The sequence below is a fragment of the Zalophus californianus genome, chromosome 8 (assembly GCF_009762305.2).
Source record: "Zalophus californianus isolate mZalCal1 chromosome 8, mZalCal1.pri.v2, whole genome shotgun sequence".
NCBI lineage: Eukaryota > Metazoa > Chordata > Mammalia > Carnivora > Otariidae > Zalophus > Zalophus californianus.
Window position 1 is genome coordinate 124,594,172 of NC_045602.1, and position 22,137 is coordinate 124,616,308.

The window sequence follows — 22,137 nt, forward strand, 5'->3', positions numbered from 1 at the left end:
GCTCTCCGGTGGGCGAGCCTCCTGCTGTGGTGGGGACGGTCCTGTTCTGTCTGTGCCAGCAGGGCAGGGAGACCTAGAAATCCACCGTCTGCCCGACAGACAACCACCCCTTTCTGTTTTCAGTCCTGCCCCTCACCTCCGTCTGTGGACGTTCGGGTCCCTCTCATCCCTGAGCCTTCCTGACTATCTTCAATTGTCTTGTGTCCGGATGGCTCCCTGAGCAGTCAGTCAGGTTTCAACTTTCTGGGTTTCTTAAGTCAGCCCCCACTCACCATCTGTTCCAGCTTCTAGAATTTGGTTGACTCCTCTCATCTGCTGTTAGCTCCTCACATGGTCTCTTTCTCCCCATGGATAGGTGTGCATTTTAAAAAATGCTTTTATGCCATTTTGTTAGAATTTCAGAGAACAGGGGAGGTAAATGCATGGGTTCAGTCTTCCATGTTTAGCCAGCAGCAGCCTCCAGCCTGCACTCGCGACCAGGGGCACCCTCAGCACATGGGGTGATCTTTCTCTCCCTCCCTCTCTCCCCCTCCCTCTCTCTCTCTCTCTCTCTCAGCCCAGGGATGTTTCTCTCCCACCTCCATAGCCCAGACCTGTTTGTCAAGGGCAGGTGGCTTGCCTCCCTCTACCTTGCACTTAGACAGGACTGGGCAGGCCTATGGCAGGTGAATAAAAGTCCTGGATGTGACTCATTCCTAAGAAGTCAGGTGTGGGCTTTAACAAGTTCAAATTAGAAGGTCGGCATGAGAGCTAGTCATTTCTGAATTGGAATAACAGAGTAAATCTCCCTGCAAAGGAATATTACTACTGTGCTTACAGTGGAGTCCAAAGTCAATGCTCAAGGGGAAGGCCGGATAGAGTCACACTTGTCCTTATAAACCCTGAGGCAGGTGCCAGCCTTGCACACAGACACCCTGCCTCTCGGTGAATCTGACACAGCCCGCATCCCCTCCAGAGTTTTCTCCCAGTGTCTTGGTTAAGATCCTGGTTTGGGTTGAGAAGCCATATTATGTGAACAATATGCATCTTCAGACCCTCAGGTCGCCCTCAGTGGATTAGGATGCTCGGGACACTTATAAGAGAGAAGACACTTGGTTCCCAAGAACTAGGGTGACCAACCATCCCAGTTTGGTGGGACTGAAGGGTTTCCTGGGACACAGGACCGTTGCAGGGCAAACTGGATGGTTGGCCACCCCTCAAGAATACCTATAATAGAGATTCACTCTTCACACAGCTTCCTGGGTGTATACTTGTTGCATATGGAGCTGAAAATGCTTATGCCCTGCTGTTTACCACCCTACTCCAGGCAGAGGGTGGAGCGGTTCAGAGAGTAGGCTCTGCAACCAGGATGCTGGGGTCCAAACCTCAGCTCCAACACTCACCAGCTTTGAAGCAAGGCACTTCACCTCCCCCTGCCTCAGATTCCTCATCTCTAAAATAGTAATAATAGGAATAACAAGTTCTCCTCCATAGGGTTATTGTGAGGATTAAGTGAGTTAATAGATATAAAGCACTTAGAATGTACATAGGCCACAATCTCTTATCTCAACCCCTGATGTCTTAGGGCCCTCATGCGCTTTGGGATTTTGGAATTTTGGAGTTCTAGAAAGCACACATCAGGGGGTGGGGGGATGGGTTAGCCTGGTGATGGGTATTAAAGAGGGCACATTCTGCGTGGAGCACTGGGTGTTATGCATAAACAATGAATCATGGAACACTACATCAAGAACTAATGATGTAATGTATGGTGATTAACATAACAATAAAAAATTATTAAAAAAATAAAAATTAAATTAAATTAAAAAGCACACACCAGGGGTGCCTGGCTGGCTCCGTCAGTGGAGCGTCTGACTTCAACTTTGATCTCAGTGTTGTAAGTTCAAACCCCATGTTGGGGGTAGAGATTATTAACAATAAATAACAATAAAATCTTTAAAAAAATAAAAAAGGAAGAAAGAAAGACACCGTATGTCATATAACAGTGGGGTCTGGGTTAACACCCCATACTTAAACACATTAATATTCCTGCAGAAAATAATGTATGAATATTTATATATCTGTTCAGGTTAGATTTTTTTTCCACCAAATGAGTTTTGGTAGCAACCTTAAATTATTTTGTTCAGAATTTCTTGGATTCAGAAGTGCGGGGAAGGGATTGTAGACATCGGTATGGGTTCACTGGGTCATTGTTTGATGCATATCTGGTGTAAGGGCCACGTAATCTCTTCTTAAGGATAACTCAGGCTTTTGTGCCTAAGGTCTCCGTGGGTTCGTGAAGCTTCCTAGTAGAGCCTTTGCATGAGCAGAGAGGGGACACTCTCTTTCCTTCTTTCTCTACCCAGACCCTCAATGTAGTAATTTCTTTTTGTTCCTGTCAATATGCTGATGATGAGTGGTGATTGGCGGTGGGGTGTTTGGTGGTGGGTGGTGGTGGTGGTTGGGGTGTTGGGATGCAAATTCAAGTCTCCAAGTGCCTTTCTCAACCCCAGCGACGGGGGGCGGGGGTGAGGGTGGTCGTAAGCTGTGGAGAAGCGATGAGCAAGCTGAGCTTCAGGCAGAGCTGGGTTCCAGGCAGTGGTCTGGTCTGGGCAGGTGAGATAGTAAAGCCAAAGGATTCATGGCCCCTCAACAGCCACTGGGCGTCCATCTCACGGCAGACAAGAGTCAGAGAGGACTCCAGAGAGCTCCCCAGTTGGGCTATGTTTTGGGCAGTCCAGGAAATGCATTCTTGGCAGATGCTCGAGGTACTAGGGAGTTACAGTGGCTGCAGGAGGCAGGCGAAAGGCCCCCACACCCCCCTGCATAGCTGCTGGGAGAGGGCTCACCTGGACCATCTCTCCACACTTCACAGAGCACCCTCCCGCCCTCCTGATGTTCACATTCCCAGCACAACTACCTTGACACGGGATTGTTCTGCAAATCATTTCTTTTTGGATTTGGTTGTCTGGAAAGGAAAACTGGCTTCTGCTTCTTTCCAGTGGAGCTTTGGCAACCAAGGACATGGGCCCTTTCCCAAGAGGGAGAGAGAAAGAGAGGCTTGGGGTCAGGCTTCCACACCAGACACAGGTCTAGCCTCTTGGGGAGGGGGCCTGATTTTGCCTGCTGAGCATTCCCAAGCCTTCTGCAAACTGGAATCATAGAGCAGTTATGGTTCTCCCATCTTTTCACCCTCTGCACCATCTGGAGTGTCCCTTCCAATCTTGGCCATTTAGCTCTCCCTTCACCCCAAAAGGGCCCTAGACTCTGAACCTCTCCCTCTTTTTCTCACTTCCTAATCAAGCCTCCTCTCTGCTCAAAAGTGAGAAAGATCTTAAGAAAGAACCCTGGAGTAAGAGCTAAGAGACTTCAGTCGAAGTTCAGCTCTGCCCCCCAGTACACCATGACCTTGAGCTGGTCCCTTGTCTTCCCGTGTGCCTCAATTTCCCTGGATACTGAGTCGGGCACATTGAGGTCAGGGATTAGGAGAGCTAAAAACCCCAGCCAGGCTGAAGAGGGCAACAGCTACAAAATTCCAGCTCGTCGCTGCCAAAGGAAAAGTGAGCCCAGTGCTACCCCATGTCTGACTCTTCAGAAGAAGCCACATTAGTCAGAAGAAGCTGCTGTAACAAGCAGCCCCGAAGCTCAGGGCCTTGCTACTGCAAAGGTTTATATCCTGCTCCCACCATAGTCCAGTGTGGGCCAGGCGTGGAGGAGCCCCACTCCACCCCCTCCTCGGGCCTGGGAGTCCTCCCCACGTCCTCCCCCCGGACCTTCTGTATCTGGTCAGCAGACAGGGAAGAGAGGGTGCAGGTCTGGGAGGGAAGTTTGGGGGACCAGGCAGGAAGTGGTGTGTATTACTTACACCCACCTTCCATTGGCCGGACTCTTGTCACACTGTCCCAACTAACTGGAAGGGAGGCCATGCACCCAGAAAAAAAGGACATGCGTGTTGTGAAAGCTAGCCAGTCTCTGCCACAAGCTGGAAACCTGGATCCTATGTGAAACCTTCTAAACTTTACATATTGGCAAACCATCCAAACTTTAGAAAGGTACTGTGTGGAATAAAGAAACCCTACGTATGAGCTGGAGGGCCCGCCCGCCGTGGGCCTGTGTCCTGTGGCGGAGGCGGCCTCCTCTTGCGGACCTGGGCCGAGATTCTACATGGCGGCCTCCGTCTGGCTGTACGTCCGCCGCGCTCCTGCCTCACGCCGGGCCCCACGACAGGCAGGGAGGACGTGAGAACAACGGAAGAAACCATGCCTTCCCTGGAGGAGCTCACAGCTGCTTTTATCTCTGGGTAGAAAATAGCATTCGATTTTTAAAGCAAAATGTTAGAGTGATTTGCCATAGTGTTATATTTTGGCTGAGGAGCATTCCTTAATGGACGAGAATGATTCCCTGAGGGTCCTGAGGACCGCTCGGAAGAGCAGTGGAGACAGTCCCCTCCAGGTCTGTGGGAGCGCTCGGGCAAGTGCTTTGTCCTGGCTGAGACTCAGTCTTCACCTCTGGGAAATGGGAATAATGGCACCTGTCTTACAAGGCTGTGGGGAAACAAGAGAAGCCCATCGAACCACTGAGCAAGGCACATGGAACACTGTAGGTGCACACCCCGTGGTCCCCAGTGGCTACTGTGGTGAGTCAGGGGTGACTGCTTCGGGGCAGGGGGTGTGTCAACATGCACCTTAATTCCCAACCAGCATTTATGGGGTGTGACCCTGGGCCAGGCCCTGGGCTGGGTGCTGGGGACATGCGGCGAGGAAGGTCTGGCGCCGCTGAGAGGCACACCAACTTCCGTGGGTGGGAGCCTGGCCCTGCCTTGACCCCTGACGGAAGTGAGCCCACCCTCGCCCTCCGAGCAAGAGGTAGATGGAGGAATGCATGCTGGTTCCAGAGTCACTTGGCTGCAACAAGCAGGCTGGTATCCTGGCTGACCTCAGCAAGGCAGCCTCAGCAGAAGCCTAGGGAGGACCCCTGGGCTGGGGGTGGGGTGGGGGGAGGAAGACAGGAGAGAGGAGGAACAGGCTCCTGCCTAGGCCCCACCTCACAAAGCTAACGCTGTCACTTGCTACGGCTGCTCCAGGGCCAGAGCACTTCCGCTAACCTGTGGGAGGAAGTGTGGCCATAAACCCATTTTACAGATGAGGACATCAAGGTGTAGACCGGCTACACAGCTGCTAAGGAGTGGCCTGGAGGTTCAAATCCAGGTCCACACACTTCTCTGTGCCTCACAACAGTGCCTGGGAGGGAGATTTCTGTTGAGGGGCTCAGAGGACCTCCTCTCTGGGTTCCTGATCAGCTATGCAGGAAGGAGGAAGAGAAGCAGGCCCGCTGGGGCTCTGAAGCCATCTGGCAAGAAGTGTATTTCTCTGTCTGAGGCCTGCAGTTCATCTGGAAAGCTGGGGTTCCTCCCTCCCTCCCTCCCCTTCTTCCCTCCCTCCCTCCTTCCCTCCCTCCCTTCCAGGTTGATTCCCAGCTCTGGCAGTCACTATCTGTGTGACCCTGGCAGGACACTTCAGCCTTCTGAGCCTGTGATTCTACTGTGTACCAGGCACCTGCTCCAAGTAGACTAAGGGCGCTGAGTTAGACAGACTTGGCCTCCAGCCTCCTGGGATAGCCAACTGGCCCTGGAGGCCTCCTAGGGGAAGGAATGCCTGAGTGGAGGCAGAGAAGCCGAGCTGCACTCGTCCATCGGGGTGGGCGGGTGGGCAGGGTGGGCATTTCGTGCCAGGGAGGGGTGGTGCTGGATTTCCCAGGCTTGCTGTGACCCTCACAAAGCTTAAGCTCTAGAGCCCCTCACTTGCTGGGTGTCTTCCTGTGACCTGGGAGAGGCCCCAGCCGCACACACTTGGGATCACATGCTATGGTAGAGTTGGCCAAAGTAAGCTGTTTTCACTGCCTCTCCCGCTCCTACTTCCTGTCACACTTCCCCTCCCTTAGGATGTTGCTGGAACTGCTGTGGTATTAGTGGGGGGGGGGGGGCGGGGAGGGCGGGGATCTAGCAAAGGGGAAGTTGTCCACAAAACACGGACATCAAGGATGTTGGCAACAAGCTGGTTGGTAGATGGCATCCATTCAAATGCTTTTTAAGTTTAGTAATCAAGGAAATGTGAAAAGTCCTGAGATCCTCTATGTAAGATCCTTGATTTTGATCGAAGTTTTTCTAAATTTGACAATAATTCTAAAACTTTTGACGCTACCAAGAACGAGTTGTGAAGTTGAAAGAAACCTTTTGAAACCATTAACAATGGGGGGGGGGCATGCTTTTGGTCAACTGTGCTAGAGAAAATTAAGATGTCTTCTTATTCTCTCTAAAGAAAACGACAGTACTAAATCAATGTCAAGTGAAGAGGTTATCCCAAAAGTACATGACCAAATGTAGGTATAAAAGTATTATGGAAGCATATCATATGCTTTTTTTCTGACACTGTATAGTGTTTGTCAGCTTTGTAAATGTTGTGGTTTTGTTTCTCATTCAAAATATTGATATTTTTACCTGATTTTGTGTTTTTCTTTTCTTTCTTTTTTTTAAGATTTTATTGATTTGAGGGGCGCCTGGGTGGCTCAGTTATCGGGCGTCTGCCTTCAGCTCAGTTCATGATCCCAGCATCCTGGGATCGAATCCCGCGTCGGGCTCCCTGCTCCGCGGGAAGCCTGCTTCTCCCTCTCCCACTCCCCCTGCTTGTGTTCCCTCTCTCACTGTGTCTCTCTCTGCCAAATAAATAAATAAACAAAATCTTAAAAAAAATATATGTTATTAATTGAGAGAGAGCGAGAGCACACAAGTGATGGGGAGGAGCAAGCTATCCTATGCTATCATAAGTCAAAACCCTGACTGTGGGAATTTCTTCTGTCAAGCTGACCATTAACTGTCTTCAGTTCCCCCTTGGGTCCTCATCTTCCCTTGGGTCCAGAAATAATTGGTTGCTACTTACTTCTGCCCATTTCATTATAGCTCTGCAGACACTTGAGGGCGGTTCTGTTCTTGCCCAGGATAACCTGGTTTCCTTCAAAGATTTCTCTTATAACTTGACTTCCAAAGTCTTCCTTATACATTAGCTCAGTGATTTCTTAACCAGTCATACATATATGATGATGATAGCCAACACGAGCTGAGTGCCTAGCTATGTACCCAGTTCTGCGCTGGGTGTTGTTTATGCTTCATCATTAAGGCAGTCCTACAAAATAGGTGCAGTTATGAAGCGCATCCCACATACGAGGAAACCAAGGTTCAAAGAGACAAAATAAATCAGCCTAGGTTACAGAGCACGCATATGGTATAATCGGACTCTTTGACTTCAGAGCTCATGCTGTGAATCACATTAAATGGCTAGAATTAGGGGCTTCAGTCTGCGCAGATGAGAATAATTCTGCTTCATGACTGTAACATAGGGCGCCTCGGTGACTCAGTTGGTTATACATCTGTCTTCAGCTCAGGTCATGATCTCAGGGTCCTGGCACCTAGCAGAGCCCGGCATCAGGCTCCCCGCATAATGGGGAGTCTGCTTCTCTCCCTCTCCCTTTGCCCTTTCCCCCATGTGAGCCCCCCTCAGATAAATAAATACAATATTTTTTAAAAAGATTATAACATGGACATCCTGAGTTTCCAGTCTGTTGACCTGTCCAGTGGATTATAGATGGACTTGCCCTATAATTGTGTGAGCCAACCCTTAAAATCCATCTCTCTCCTCCACTTTCCTCTCCACTCTATATATACGCACCCACATATATACATACATAAACCAACGCACATATCTTCTATTGGTTCTGTTTTTCTGGAGAACCCTGACTGACAAGGGTCCTGTCTCCCTACCTCCAGCCTGCAGGTGTCTTAATGAGGCATCTAAGATCACCAAGTCCTATCAGCATAATATCATCAATAAACCGGACCAACGCGATCCTTGTGGGGTGGCGAGATGGTCGTGCGGAGCTGGAGGACTGACCGGCTGAAGGAAGGCACTCACGGTGAGCTGCTCTCCCGGCCAGCGATGTCAAACTGATTTGGAAAAATGTTGGGGTTTAGAGCTGATGGCCAAGGAAGAATCCTTGAGCCATCTTCTGTGTGAGAAGGTGGTTTTATTAAAGCCCAGGGACAGGACCTGTGGGCAGAAGGAGCTGCACCGGGGTCATGAGGAGGGGCCGATTACACTTTCAAGTTGGGAAGGGCTTAGGGATAGCGTAAGTCTCTAAGGAATTTTGGAAGCAAGGTTTCCAGGACCTTGAGGGGGCTAGCTTTTGGGAAAAGGTCATTTATTACCGTCTAATAAAACCTTAGTCATGAGACCCTTCAGATGTATATCGGTGGTCCATATGCTTGTGGGATGATTGCCAGCATGCATCCTGAGGATAGAGATAGAGGAAGTTGCCAAAGGAATTTTTATATGCTAAAGTAGACTTGCAGAATCCTGGGGGGGGGGGCGGGCTCGGGCTAGGATCGCCCTTTGCCCTTAACAAAGTATTAACGTCGAGGCAGCGGAGTTCCTAGAGGAATGTCACTGCCTGTTTCAAGGACTTGTCAGGTGATGTAAGTAGTAAGGAAATTTAATTTTTCTTTGGCCTTTGTTTCCCACATCAAAACTACTCTGGTATGGGAGTATTATTCCACTAACTGTGTGACATTGGGTAAGTCTCTTTCTTTGTCTCGGCCTCAGTTTTCTCCTCTGTAAAATGAGAGGGCGGGGTTAGGTGACCTTCAAAGACCCTGTTATTCCTTCTAAATCCTCAACTGATGTGCAGGCCCAGAGCCTCTGTCTTGCCGCTGTGGGATACTGACAGCCTGTCAATTTCTCTCAGGTTTTCTTCCTTGAGAGATATAGTTGATAACTTGCCTCTTAGCCTGCTGTGCAGCTAAAATGCAGCCCGGAGGCGGTAAACACCATGATTAAGGGCACTGACTCTAGCGGGTGGCCAGACTTTGAGTCTGAGATCCACCAGCCCTTGGCTGTGAGGACACCTTGAGCAATTCACTTCGCCTCTCTTAGCCTGTGTCCTCATCTGCTAAACCAGTGTCCCTACCTCGAAGGACTGAGGATTAAATTAGATCCTGATTATAAAGTGTCTATCACATCTTAGCTACCTGAAGACTTTCTAGGCGTCCTTTCTCCCTGAATCCATGTGGTCACAATCTTTCAAAACTCCAGTGTCTTCATACATCAAATGGGAATAAGGAACCCTACCGGGTACAGTCCTAGTAACTTCACATACTGCTTTAATTTACTGAAAGTTATCTGCAAGACAAAGGTTCACAATCATCTTTTCCACTAGGAAAACGGGAATGAAAGGAGTCTTCTATAGGGCAGCCAGTGAGTCTAGCTGAAGGACATACACTCCATTCCCTTAGGCACTAGGTGGGGGGTTGGGGGTGCAGGAATGAGCCAAAAGAGCAGAGGGGAGCCCCTGAGATCTGATTATTTGGGGCCTCTGGCATCCAATTGTTCCCCGGGGTCCCGTCTGGAAGGAGAGAAGTTAAGTTTGTGGCAAAGAGAGACCCACAATAGGAAAGGTGCCAGGGCTGGTGGTGCCCCGCCGCCTTCCCCAGGGCCTCCTGGCTCAGGAAGGAGAGGGAGATCCATTCACCAGACGCCTGAGCCCAAGGACACACCTCCCAGCCTCAGCTAGGCCCTGCTAAAGGCCAGCCTGCACCTGGTGGCAATGAGCTCAGAGCAGGGTCTGCTGAACCTAGCCAGGTGCAGCCTGGGGCAGAGTGGGAAACAGCCTGCCTTTGTGTTCCTTCCCCCCCTGCCCCTACCCCTCCTGATCCATCGGGGAGCTGAGCCCCTGCCCCGCAGCCCATTACGACAACAACCATTCACACCTGCTCTGCCCACACGCTTTCCCAAACAGGTGCCACCCCTGGCCCCATGGGACCCTCTAATAACCTACAAGGGAGGAGGTGGAGGGGAGAGAGACTGGCGGATAGCCACCTTCATTTTACAGTCTGAGGAGAACGGGGCCCAGAGCGGAGTCGGTGTATGCATCTGCCTCCTCCAGCCGACCAAGAGCAATTTGAGGTGAAGGACTAGGTCTCCATCATCAGGTCATTCATCCCAGGCAGAGGAAACAGCAGGTGCAAAGGTCCTGAGGCAGGAATGCACCTGGCATGTCAGAGAACCATCTCGGTCAGTGAGCAGAGTAGTGAGAAGAATTACAGGCGAGATGAAGAAGTGGCCCCTAACCGGATCACATGAGGCCTTGCAGACCATGAAAACAAGTCTGGTTTTTATTCCAGTTGCCAAAGAATTCACTGGAAAGTGCCTGCTCTGAGAGTAGATACTAAGAAGACAATAGCCAGGAAGACAATAGCCTTGTGTCCTCCTAGTGTTGGAGGCAGACAGGCCCAGAGAGTGTGACCCCACTCTGATGTGGGCCTCACTGGGGCTACAGGAGCACAGAGGGGGCCCTGCCCTAGCCTGGGAGCCAGAGAGTACTTCGGGGCCGGGGAGGGGGTGGGGTGGGGGGAGGAGAAGAGGAAGAGAGTTTCTGCTGAGACCCAGGGCTGAACCAGAGTGAGCCAGCTGGAAAGAGAATTAAAGGGAGGGACAGGAAGTGCCAACGGTGCCTGAGAAGAGAGAAAGCGGTGGGGGCTGGGGGCTGGGGGTGCATTTGGGACCTTAAGGAGTTAAGTGTGGCTGGGCGGTAAGATGCAATCAGGGGCTGTCTGGGGGGCAGGGGGGGACAGTGGGGGCGGCTAGCAGGGGTGTGCGGCTCTCACTGAATGTACTGTGAGCAGTTCTGTATGTCCATAAGCCTCCTACTGCAGGAGCTCTACGGACGGCCTCCAGTTCTTCTACTGTCCCATTGCACAGTGCCCAGTCCCTCAGTGCTGGGCATGTAGGTTCTTTCTAGTTTTTCCCTATTACAAACAAGGCTGTGATGGGGCGCCTGGGTGGCTCAGTCGGTTAGGTGGCCAACTCTTGGTTTCAGCTCATGATCCCAGGGTCCTGGGACAGAGCCCTGCTTTGGGCTCCACGCTCAGCGGAGAGTCTGTATTGAGGATTCTCTCTCTCCCCCACTCTGTTCCTCCCCCTGCTCGCATGCATGCATGCGTGCTCTCTCCCTCTCTCAAATAAATAAATCTTTTAAAAAAAATGCTGTGACGAACATCTTGTCCACACATCTCTGTGCACATGTATGAGCATTTCCATACAGTAAAGATGGGAAGTCTTGGGGGCTGCCCAGTGGACAGTTTGAGCCGGATCTGTTTGCCACACGAGTCCCGGGGCCTCTCAGGCGGCACTTTGATGGGTGTGATGGGTGTCCACTTGTGGGGCCCTGGACAGGTTGATGCTGCGAGAAGGCTTGAGGGAGTGATAAAGAGCCCAGACCATGAATGACCTCTGGCTGCCCAGGCCAGATAAAGGGCGGGGAGGAGCCCCCAGTCCTGGGCCCCACATGTCCTGTTGATGTAGGTTTGTCTGTCCAGCTGGCCTGGTGTACCAGCTCCCGGCCTCTCCCAAGGTGACAAAAGGACTTCCAGGTGCAGGTCTTAAAAGTTGGGGTACCGGATGTGGGGTTCACCCTTTCACTCTTCAGGGAAAAGCTCGGAGGTTTTGAGTTCCCTCTCATTGTGGGTCTACCTACTAGGGGTGAGGTTTGTGGTGAGATTGTGGCTTAGACTCTCCTACCTGCCCACCCTTCCCCACCTCTATTTCCTCTCCTCTCCTCTCCTCAACGATGCAGATACCGATGACCTTGCATTCGGAACCAAGGGCCACCCATTAACTTCTAGACGGGGTTACAGCAACTAGAGGGCCTCATCTGCTGGGGGGCTCGGAATCTCACCCTGAGTGATTCCCCACCCTTCCCCACCTCTATTTCCAAACTCTCTCTTTTTTTTTTTAAGATTTTATTTATTTGACAGAGAGAGACACAGCGAGAGAGGGAACACAAGCAGGGGGACTGGGAGAGGGAGAAGCAGGCTTCCCGCCGAGCAGGGAGCCCGATGTGGGGCTCGATCCCAGGACCCTGGGACCATGACCTGAACTGAAGGCAGACGCTTAACGACTGAGCCACCCAGGCGCCCCCCAAACTCTCCTGACCGTTGTTATGGTACCCTTGCAATAAGACTGAGGGAAAGGAGAAAAAATGATTGATCTAAGGATGATGGGCGTAATATTTCTTGAGCCAGATCCTTCAAAGCTATTATTTTATGGAATCTCCATGCAACTTGGGAGGTTGATAATACAGTAGCTACTATTATGACACTCACCGTGTGCCTCGGGCTGTCCCACCAGCGAGGAGCCACTATTGTCCCCAGGTTACACGGGAGGAAGCCGAGGCAGGGCAAGGAGACACGAAGCCTTCCGCTTTGGAGGTCTGTCTTTCTACGTTACCCACATGTGTGCAGAGCCGCACAGAAACTCATGTTCACACTCAGATCCACATCTGCACCCTTGGACCCAGGGAGCATACGTCCCACACCTCGATTCACACGTGCACTCGCGTGCAGGACGGCTCGTATCTGCAGGCATGTCCGCGGAGCTCCGTGCACACGTATCCATGTGCACCGAGGCCGTACACTTTCGGACTCACATCTAAGAGCAGGAAAAGGGGTGCAGATAAAGGGGCCAAAGTCCAACTCTTGCCTCCTCCCTGCGCCCTCAAAGCACCGGCTGCTGCTAGCAGGTATGTACAGGCCTGGGTGAGGCGAAGACAGGTTTCTATAGGCTCAAAGGGCAGCGATGACCTTGCACTCGGAACCAAGGGCCACCCATTAACTTCTAGACGGAGTTACAGCAACTAGAGGGCCTCATCCGCTGGGGGGCTGGAGGCCCTGAAGTGAGGGCCTACAGACACTATGCCTAACCCTGTGCCAGGAGCTCCAGGGGCCGCACAAAAGAAGGCACGATCCAGGTCCTCCAGGGGTCCCCAAGGGACCAGGAAGACAAGATTCACACCTAGAGGTGGCTTCACATAGTGGTCACCGGCAAGCATTTTAGTGACAGACTGCCTGGCTTACAATCTTGGTTCTACCATTTACTGGCTGTGTGATCTGAGCAAGTTAGTTAACTGATGGGTGCCTCGGTTTTCCCACCTATAAAATGGGGGAAATTCTAACACCCACCCCTTAGGATTATTGCTTAGCAAGTACTACATGAGTACGTATTTGCAAAATAAGCTGCTTTGGGCAAAGGGGGTTTGGGGATGAAGGACAGGCACTGAGTAGAAAGAAATTCCTGAGGACATGGGCCCTGCATCCCACTAGCTGGGTAACCATGGACAAGTCACGCAACCTCTCTGAACCTTAGTTCCTCATTTGTAAACTTTGCACAAATCATTCTTGATCACTAAACAAATGTTTATTGAGGACCTACTATGTGCCACACACAGTGCTAGGCACAGAAAATATAGCAGTGAGCAAGGCAGACAGTCCCTGCCCGCATGGAGCCTATGGAGTTGGAGGGAGGATAAAGTAAAAACATCTGGTGCATAATAGGTGCCCGTTATTCCTTCTTTTTCTCCCTCGTCTACCATTATGCATCAACAGTATAAAAGAGTCTGGAGAATACAGAGGGGCTGAGGTGGGGGAGACATATCACCCAGAATCTCACCACCCCTAACAAAACTACTCATTTCATTTTTGCTAATCAAGCCAGTACAGGGCTTGCCTCATGGTGAGATGCTCTAAAAAGCATTTGGAGTAATCAGTCCATTGCATTTGTGATCAGCAGAAAACAGCTGATTACCCTGTAGCATACCTGATGGAAAGAAACAGAAGCAATCATGACCAGCCCTCTGCACACAGAGGCCTTTCCCTTCTAGGGAGCTGAAACATTTCCATTTTGTAGAAAACAAAGCTGAGGCTCAGAGAGGTCAAGTCACTTGCCAAAGGTCACACAGCAGAAATGTGAGAAGCCAGCTTCAGAAGCCAGCGCTCTTCTGCCCACACTGTCTCGAGCTGTGGGATGCAGCCAGGGATGGATGGTAGGGCTTTGGGCATGGTGACCGGCCAGCCTTTCATTTACTGAAGCTCAGGGTCTGGGGAGTCTTGGTGCACCAGGCCTAGGAGCACAGGATAATTGCCAGGCTCTTAGACAGTCTTAGGGGTCTCTTCTGAGCCCAGAAACCCCTCACTCTTACCTCCTTGGGAGCTTGGGGGCCTGCTTAGCCAGGGTCAGGACACTGGACAAGTTCGTGATTTCGGGTGCTCTCTGGTGGGCAAAGAGCACAAACCTCTGGATCCCCCAGGGACCCGGGGAAAACTGCGTGGGGAGGTCAGCTGCTCCTGCCGCCGCTGATGGTGTTCGCCAAGCCAGTGCTTGCCATGTGCAGGCACTTTGACACCTAATCTCATGTCATTCCTGCAGTCCCTCCCTCAAGGTGGGAATCATTATTACCATTTGATAAAAATAATCGGAGACTTGGGAAAATGACTTACCAAGGGCACATCACTGGCCGGGGGCAGAGCTGGGAGGTAAACCCTTGGCGCTCATAGGAGAGAGCATCGTCAAGGAAGCCTTCCTGTACAGAGAGAGCCAATTTAGGCCATGGTGGCCTTGAATGTCAGAGTGACATTCAATCTGGATTTCTTAAGCAGTGGAGGCTCTATGGTTTTAGAGCAGAGGGAGGATTTGAGTGTAATCGTCAATTAAGCAAGAGGTGAATGTCACGTAGGACGACAGAGACCTATGGAGAGGTGGCAGGGGCCCGACTGGCTCGGGCGAAACCGCGCTCACCCAGCACCACCAAACAGCTGGTGCTCAAGTGATAGGACCATAGGAGTCCCCTCCATTCGGGTGCTCCTGTCTCCAGGGTCCCTGGGAGGGAGAGTCCAGGCTAGTAGAGTCCAAATGCCTCAGTGGGTGTTCAGCCTGGATTTGTTCAACACTCTTGCATGCCCAGCCTTGTGTGGGGAAAGGTGGGGGTCCAGGTGAGGCATGGGATGGTACGGGTGTGACCGGCCCAGGCACTCGTCCCAGCCCCTTGCTGTGAAGAGCAGGAAATAGAAGCTGGCTGGGCAGCGGTGGACCCGTGAACATCCAGCTTTACTAGGCTCCACGCCACCCTTTCTCACTCCTCCAGGAGTAAAAAACAATCAACCCCCCACCCCCCAGCTACCTTTTATTTAGCACTTGTGTGCCACACCCCCTGGGAGGCTCCTTCTGGTCCCATCGCTTGATTATTCCTCCAGCAAACCTGAAATCAGAGGGATGGCTGACGATTTCCATTTTACACATAGGAGGTGGCGCTCCCAGAGAGCTGAGGATGCTTACCCAGGTCACAGGGCCCTAAACAGTAGACGTGCAATCAAGCCAGGCTCCAGCAGCCCGGCCCAGAGGAGGCGAAACTCAGCGCTGCCAGCAGAGGGAGACGTGCCCTCAAAGATAAGCTCTGCTTCCCAGACTCCTGGCCGGAATTCTTGCAGGAACAGGCCTGCGGCAGCTACTGCGGGCTTCTGAAACACCTGGCCGGGCTTCTGAAACACCTGGCCGCGGACGCTCCTGGCGTCCCAGGTTCACGTGGGGCCTGGGGAGCACAGAGCCGTGTGCAGAGGAATACAAAACAGCCCTCAAAGGAGGCGAGCCCGTGGTTCACAGAAAAGGAAACACAATGGCTTTTAACATATAAAAAGATGTTTAGCTCGCTCCTGATCAGAGAAACCTGAGTTAAATCCACAACAAGAAAGCCCTTGTGGATCTATCCAATTGGCAGTTGTGCAGGCGAGGAAAACGCGCCCGCATACATTGCTGGGGATTAAACTTGGTTTAACATGTGCGGAAGGCAACCTGGTAGAATTTCAAGTTCAGGGCGCCTGGGTGGCTCAGTCAGTTAAGTGTCTGCCTTCGTCTCGGGTCATGATCCCAGGGTCCTGGGATGGAGGCCCGCATCGGGCTCCCTGCTCGGCGGGAAGCCTGCTTCTCCCTCTGCCTGCAGCTCACTCTACTTGTGCCCTCTCTCAAAGTAAATAAATAAAATCTTTAAAAAAAAAAAAGAACTGCAAGTTCACGTGCATCCAACAGGAATGCATAATACATGAGTATAAAAACTTGTACTAGCCCTGCGTTATTCAGTACGGTGGCCACCAGCCACATCTGGCTATGGGGCACTCAGAGCTGGCTAGTCTGGGTTGAGATGCTCTGGAAGTATAAAATACACACGAAATTTTGTTAGTGTGGAAAAAAGAAAGTGAAATAACTCTTTAATAGCTTTTTTTATATCAATGCTGTGTTGAAATGATATTTTTGATAGATTGGGTTAAATAACTTTTCAAGTTAATTATACTTGCTTCTGTTTACTCTTAAAACGTGTCTGCTAGAAAATTTTAAGTTACATCGGTGCTTTGCATTTGTGGCTTCAAATTTTTTTTGTAGTAAAATACACATAACATCAGATTTATCATTTTTACCATTTCGAACGGTACAGCTTAGTGGCATCAAGTACATTCACACTGTTGTGCAACCATCCCCACCATCCACCTTCAGAACTTTTTCACCATCCTCTACAGCAGCTCTGCTCCCCATTCCTCCCTCCTCCCAGGCCCTGGAAGCCACCATTCTAGTCCCTGCCTCTCTAAAGCCGACTGCTCTAGGTAAGCGAGTCATACAATATTTGCCCTTTTGAGTCGGGCTCATTTCACCCAGCATAATGTCTTCAAGGTTCACAGTACACCACGTGTCAGAATTTCCTTCCTTTTGAAGGCAGCGCGATATTCCGTCGTATTTACGTACCACCTTTTATCTACTCATCAACTGATGGACCTTTGGGTTGCTTTCCACCTTTTGGCTATTGTCAATAATGCTGAGATGAATGTTTATGTACAAGTACCTATTCAAGGCCCTGCTTCCAATTCTTGAGTGTGTATTGGAGTAGATGTTACCGAACAGCACTTTACTAGTAATTTCCATAGCAGCACTGTTTTAAATGTCCCCAAACTTGGAACTGCCCAAATGCCCATCAATGGTAGAAGGGATAAACAAATTTTGGTGTATTTGCATAGAACAGTGCCGTAAGAATGAGTGACCACGTGCCTGCTGCCGTGTGGATGAAGCTCACACACAACACCGGACATATGGTGTGTGTCCACTTACACAAAGTTCAAACGAGGCAAAGCTAACCCGTGATGTCAGAAGTCAGCTCCTCTCTGTGGGCCACGAGGGGGCTTCTGCAGGACCGACAGGGTTCTGTTGATCAGGCCCTGGCTGCAGGAGCCTCATCACTTTGTGAGAATTCACCAAGCTAAACACTCAGGATTGGTGCTCGGTTTGGTGTATAGGTTAGGCTTCCGTAAGAAGTTCCCCAAAACATACCCAAGTCCTTTGATCCAGCAATTCTAGTTTTGGGAATCAAACTACAGATATAGTTTCATATGCGTGAAATAAAGCATGTACAAGATGATCCACTGCCGTTTCTTATCATAGCGAAACCTTAGAAACATACCGACTCACACCACTAGGCTGGCTCTGATCAAAACAAGGAAAATACCAAGTGTTGGCGAGGATGGGGAGAAATGGAACGTCTGTGCCCTGCTGGTGGGACCGAAAATGGAGTCTCCACTGTGGAAAACAGCATGGCAGTTCCTCAAAAAATTAAAAATAGAATCACCTGTATCATTGAACAATTCCTCTTCGAGGTGAATACCTGAAAGAATCGGAAGTAGGGTCTAGAGTGGATATTTGTACAGCCATGTTCTTAACAGCGTGATTCTAGGAGCCATAACCTGAGGTGTCCAGTCGTGGATAAACAAGCAGCATGTTTATATAATCACTGAATACTATTCGGCCGTACAAGGGAAGACAATTCTGACACAGACTACAGCATGGATGAAGCTTGAGCTCATTGTGCTCAGTGAGATGAGCCAGTCATAGGACAAATGGTCCCACTTAGAAGCGGCACCCAGGGCGAGGAATGTCACAGACACAGGAAGCAGAAGGGTGGGCACCAGGGCTGGGGTGGGGAGGCACGGGGAGAGTTGTTCAAAGCCTACAGTTTCAGTTTTACAAGATGAGAAGGCTTCTGGGGATGGATGATGGTGATGGTGGTGCAGCAATGTGAATGTACTTAGTACCACTGAAAAATGGTTAAAATGGCAAATTTTATATTATGCATGCATATTTTACCACAATTAAAACTTCTTTTTTAAAAAAGATTTTATTTAATTAAAGAGAGAGAGAGAGCAAAAGTAGGCAGAGCAGCAGGCAGAGGGAGAGGGAGAAGCAGGCTCCCCGCGGAGCAGGGACCCCAATGCGGGATTTGATCCCAGGACCCTGGGATCATGACCTGAGCTGAAGGCAGATGCTTAACGACTGAGCCACCCAGGCGCCCCACAGTTAAAACTTCTAAAAAGGTAGGTGTCTATAAGGAAGGGTGAGAAAAATATTTGAGATACAGTGGGTAATAAAAGTCAAGGGAAGAACAGAGTGTAAGGAGTGTTTCCATTTGCTTAAATATATCAACATGTTAAACAGAAGATGTGGAGACAGGACAGAAGTGACATTCTAGCCCAGATCACCATGTACAAAGGAGTCATAAAGGAAGCGGGCAGGACACGTCTCCCCAGTGTTCACCTCATCACTTAGAGAAAGGGGGAGGTACTGCATAGAAAGAGAGGCTTGAGGGACCCCCACCCCCCAACCTGAGAAGGCCAAGCAGAGACTGCACATCCAGATGCTGGGCTCCGGACTTGGGAGGGTTTCTGGAACAGGTGGGGCTGGGGTGGGGAGACCTGGCAGGAGGTCATCTTGAGTCCTATCCCAGGAAGTTGGAGATAGAAGTGGGATTCCTAGGGCTGAGCAAGGAGTGGCAAGTGACCCCCAGGAGGAGAGGTGCATCCACCAAGGTCAAGGGTGAGAGGAGCCTGCAGCAATGGCCAAATTCATGGAGCCCATAACACCATCCCATGATGGAAAAGGGGCAACTTGAAATGTCTGCTGCCAGAGCGCTGGAAGCCAGCCAGGATGGCGGCCGCTGTGGTAAGATCGTTCCTCTCCCCTGACCGCCTCCGCCTAGCCCCCTCGGCCCCACCTGCAGGGGCAGGGAGGAGGCATGGAGAAGGAGCCCCCCATTCCACCTTCTGCCTTCCCCACTACAGGGAAGAAGCGGGGGGGGAGTCTAAACCCAAATCGAATTGGCAGTTCCCCTGAATATCTTGACTGGACATTGAAAATTTGAGTGGAAACCATGTTTGTGACTGAAATTGGCAGGAGAACTGTCTGTTACCTAAAAGCTGTCGAGATAACATGGGTCCATTCCATGTGTTCTCCTATTGTCCAGGGAGGAAGCAGAGAAAGCGGAGAGAGAGAGAGAAGCCGAAAGTCTCTTAAGACCACGCCCAGAACTAGCACAAGTTTGCTTCTGTCACATCCTATTGACCAAAGAGAGATCCACGGCCAACCCATATTTGAAGGAAAAAGAGGAATAGGGGAGCTAGGTCAAAGTCACATTGCAAAGGGGCATGGGAACAACAGGAATGGAGAATTGGATCCACTTTCATAACCAGTCTACCAAAAAGGCCTTGCTTCCCTTGCAAGGGAGGCTGGGAAATGTAGGCCAGCTGCGCGTCCAGAAAGAACCATGCATGAGGCAGGGTTACTTGTCTCAGCCACACCTGCCCCCCACCCCCTTGCTGATGCACATGGAGACACACACCTCCTGTGCGCTCAGCCCAGTGAGGGTGCTTAGTGAGAGCCTCTCTTCTCAGGGTTAGAGGTCCTGACTCCCCAACTGTGCGACCACTCACTTTTTTTTTTTAAGATTTTATTTATTTTTGACAGAGAGAGAGAGAGAGAGAGTGTACAAGCAGGGGAAGCAGCAGGCAGACGGAGAGGGAGAAGCAGGCTTCCCGCGGAGCAGGGAGCCCGATGTGGGGCTCGATCCTAGGACCCCGGGATCATGACCTGAGCCGAAGGCAGACGCTTAACCGTCTGAGCCACCCAGGCGCCCGCGACCACTCACTTTTGCTCCCAGGAACTCCATTTCCTCATCTGTAAAATGGAGCTATAACAATCATAATTGCCTCCCCCTGACATGGTGGTGATGAAAGCACTCTTCAGTCCAAGGAAGCTCAGATTTTGCAAAGAACTGGACGACATTATCTGTACCCTCAAAAGCATTAGGTACCTAGAGGACACAAGAAATCAAGACACGTGTGCAGACCTGGGGAGGTGTGTTAACAGGGGCTGCAGGAGTGATCAGAGGAGCTGCGGCAGGACAGGTGATGAGCAGAATCGGAATAGACCCAGGAGACGGGGAAAGGCACGGCAGGGAGGAGGAACAACACATGCAAAGGTGTGGAGGCTGGAACACACATGGTATATTAAACGGTCCCATGCCCTACTATTTAAAGCAGAAATTCCCAAAGGGTGGGATGTTGGCCAGACCTGGGGCTGACGCACACTTACATGCTTGTTCCTTGGCAGGATGGGTTTGAAAAAGGCGGGGGGTGGGGGGGGGCGGAAGGGAAGAAGAATGAGAGATTGAAAACAGATTATTGGGGAGAAAAGTATTTCAGGCTTGAGACAACTGTCTCTGCAGCCTCTGGCTCCCGTCCCACCCATTCCCCAGCCCTGACGCAAGGCTGGCTGGAAGAAGGTGTTTATCCTGGGATTGGTCAGGCTGAGGGCCTGGCTGGAGGGAGACTAAAGCCTACCCCATTCCTGCCTGGGTGCCAAACTCTGCACGAGGCTTAAATATACCCACAGCCTGACAACATTACATGCCTTAAGCCATGTGAAATGCTCCTCAAGATACTTTCTGTTATTGTCCCCATTTCCCAGATGAGTAAACTGAGGCTTAGAGAGGTTAAGTGGCTTACCCACAGCCACATAGCCAGCCAAGGGTGAATCTGACCGATTCCATTGCCTTATCCCGGGCCTAGGCTGCAGACAGAACAGGGAGATGTTTAGAACAGCGAGGAAGAGTGTTCCAGGGAGCACAGGGTATAGTGTGTAAGGCAGTAATGTGCAGTGAGTGTTTGACTCAGAAGTCAGATTTGGGGGCTGTTTGGTACAGCAGCATGACTTAGCCTATCTGACTGATACAAGTCATGATAAACTAAGTTACATGTCCTAAAAAGGTTAGGGCCTCCCCATATTCCTCTCAGAAGCAGCACTTCTTTAAAAAACTGTGATTTTTAAATTTTAAAAGAAGATTTGTTTATTCATTTGAGAGAGAGAGAGAGGGAGTTGAGGGAGGGGCAGAGGAAGACAAGCAGACTCCCCACAGAGCACAGAGCCTGACACGGGGCTCGATCGTATGACCCCAAGATCACGACCTGAGCTGAAATCAAGAGTCAGACACTCAACTGACTGAGCCACCCAGGTGCCCCTAAAAACTGGAACTTTTAAATTTTGCCAAAATACATAAACATAAAATTTTCCACCTTAACATTTTTTCAAAATGTCCAGTCCTGTGGCATTAAGCACGTTGCCATTGTTATGCTACCATTGCCACCATCCATCCCCAGACCTCTCTTCGTCTTGAGAAGCTCAGAGTCTGTTCCCATTAAACACGGACTTCTCATTCCCTTCCCCCAGCCCCGGGCCACCACCCTTCTACTTTCTGTCTCTATGAACCTGCCTGCTCTAGGTACCTCACATAAGTGGAATCACACAGTATTGGTCCTCTTGTGGCTGGCTTTCTTCTCTCAGCAGAACGTCCTCATGGTTCGTCCATGTTGTAGCCTGGGTCAGAATGTCCTCCTTTTTTAAGGCTGAATACTATTCCATCGCACGTAGAGACCACATTCTGCTTCTCCATTCATCCATCCATGGACACTTGGGCCCCTTCCACCTTTTGGCCTTTGGGAGTAATGCTATAAATATGGGTGCACGGATATCCAGAGCAGCATTTTTAAGCAAAGTTGTTGGGGGGATACATGCACTGACCAAAAAGCCAGGAGACTCGAGGACTCTGGGCTCTACCGTTGACCTGCTGTGTTGCTTTGGACACATTGCTTTCTGCATCTGATTCAAACTTTCCTCATGTCGCTGCCCACCTCACGGTAGCGTGCTAAGACCCAGCGAGATGGTGTAGTGAGGACGCTCTCTGTGAAGGCTGTTATTGCTGCAGTGGGGTGCGGGCAACGACTTCCCAAAGGCATGAGTCACTCATGGTGGAATTCCAGGCATCAGGAGATGCAGTTCTGAGCAGCAGAGACCAGATTCCACACAGAGCAGTGACCCTGACCCCGAGCCTGCGAGGGAGCCACACCCTCGCTCCTTGGCC

The 22,137-nt window shown here is 50.7% G+C and overlaps 1 protein-coding gene across 1 annotated transcript in view; it reads left to right on the forward strand.

Annotated features, from left to right (window-relative positions):
• CCN5 (cellular communication network factor 5) overlaps nucleotides 1-22,137 on the forward strand; it is a 57,242-nt gene that overhangs the window by 7,044 nt on the left and 28,061 nt on the right. Inside the window, exon 2 of the mRNA XM_027622368.1 lies at nucleotides 7,796-7,941. The gene's annotated coding sequence lies outside the window, so the exon portion shown is untranslated. The remainder of the gene's footprint in view (nucleotides 1-7,795; nucleotides 7,942-22,137) is intronic.